This window comes from Pinus tabuliformis, chromosome 2_2, assembly GCF_031772625.1.
Source record: "Pinus tabuliformis cultivar Carrire ecotype Pingquan chromosome 2_2, CPIR1, whole genome shotgun sequence".
NCBI classification, from domain to species: domain Eukaryota; kingdom Viridiplantae; phylum Streptophyta; class Pinopsida; order Pinales; family Pinaceae; genus Pinus; species Pinus tabuliformis.
In genome coordinates, this window is record NC_142300.1 from 139,273,147 (window position 1) to 139,275,075 (window position 1,929).

The 1,929-nt window shown below is 41.1% G+C and overlaps 1 pseudogene; it reads left to right on the forward strand.

Moving 5' to 3' along the window:
* The first annotated feature begins 389 nt into the window (after nt 1-389).
* Nucleotides 390-1,402, forward strand: LOC149191709 (18S ribosomal RNA; annotated as a pseudogene).
* The last annotated feature ends 527 nt before the right edge of the window (nt 1,403-1,929 follow it).

The window sequence follows — 1,929 nt, forward strand, 5'->3', positions numbered from 1 at the left end:
TAGATGGATTCCTAGGTGGCCTCAATGTGGGGCGAGGAGGGTTCGGGCTCATTTATAATATAGAGGTTCCATGGTTAGTCATTCTCCATTTGTTTCCTTTGCATTGAGGCTGCCGCAGGTGATCGGGAGTGGGTGAGTGCTCACTTGTTTTCTTGTTGGTTGGGGTGTGGTTGCAAACTCTGAAGTGGACTTAGTGTGTTGTGGCTCAGCAGGTCTACCCATTTGTTCCCCATGTCCTTGGCATGTTGCGTGTGCTTCCTGCTTGGGATGCAAGAGGTGCAAGGCACAAAAGTTTTACATGATATTTTGATATCTCTTTGACTTGATGGGTGTTTAGGTTGGCTCCTCATAAGAGAGAACCTGGAATGCCCTTTGAAGTGGGAGGGTGCTGCCTAGTTGATCCTGCTAGTAGTCATATGCTTGTCTCAAATATTAAGCCATGAATTTCTAAGTATGAACTAATTCAGACTGTGAAACTGTGGATGGCTCATTAAATCAATTATAATTTTTTTATGGTACCATACTACTCGGATAACCGTAGTAATTCTAGAGCTAATACGTGCACCAAGTCCCGACTCTTTAGAAGGGATGCATTTTTTAGATAAAAGGCCAGTGCGAGCTTGCCTGCTTCTCTAGTGAATCATGATAACTCGATGGATCGCACAACCCTTGTGCTAGCGATGCTTCATTCAAATTTCTACCCTATCAAAATTACCCAATATTGACATGGGAAGTTAGTGACAATAAATAAAAATACTGGGCTCATTGAATCTGGTAATTGGAATGAGTACAATCTAAATCCCTTAATGTGGATCCATTGGAGGGCAAGTCTGGTGCCAGGAGCCACGATAATTCCAGCTCCAATAGGGTATATTTAAATTGCTGCAGTTAAAAATCTCGTAGTTGGATCTTGGGTTGTAAAGGGTTGTTCACGTACTCGGTGTGAACCTACCCTTCTGTCCCTTTTTTCAGCAGCATTATCCTGGCCTTAATTGGCTGGGTTGCGGCTCCGACGCTGTTGCTTTGAAAAAATTAGAGTGCTCAAAGCAAGCTTACGCTCTGAATACATTAACATGGAATAACGTGATAGGAGTCTAGTCCTGTTATGTTAGCCTTCGGGACCATAGTAATGATTAATAGGGATTATCAGGGACGTTTGTATTTGATTGTCAAAGGTCAAATTATTGGATTTATGAAAGATGGACCACTCTGAAAGCATTTGCCAAGGATGTTTTCATTAATCAAGAATGAAATTTGGGGGCTTGAAGACGATCAGATACTGTCCTAGTCTCAACCATAAATGATGCCGAATAGGGATTGATAGATGTTTCTCTAAGGACTCTGCCAACACCTTTTGAGAAATCAGAGTGTTGTTATACAAAAAAATGACCTCTCATCAAATCAGAGGTGAAAGACAGCATGACTGAAGCAAATACCACAATTTCAAGCCTTGAATCCACACTAACGTTGGTTGCACATCGAAAACCTGCTTTATAAAGCTTGTTACCAAGCCTAAGGGTGCATTAGTGACCCTACTAACTAAAGTTGTTAAACCAGGGGTAGCGTTAGTGAAACTAAGGGAAGTTTAGTGGGTCAAACCAATGAATCTTCTCAAAAATATATAGATATTTATCACTAAATTTACTCAAGAAAACTAAGGAAATTCCCAAAAATCATACTATTTGGGGAAATTCCAATCTGAAAAAGAAGTCAAATGGGAAAGAGCTGGAAAATAGAGCAAGTTCATTACTTTTTCCCTAATGAAATCTATGAGGAGCTTGGAAACCCTAACTTGATTGCTACATAAGCAGTGAGAGGGCCATTGTGAAAGGGTTCAGAGCATTTGAAAGGATAGCCTACTAAGCTATCGTGAACTGTCACATACTTGAAGAAGTGAGCTAGAGGAGAGAGAGAGAGAAGCGGAAGGGG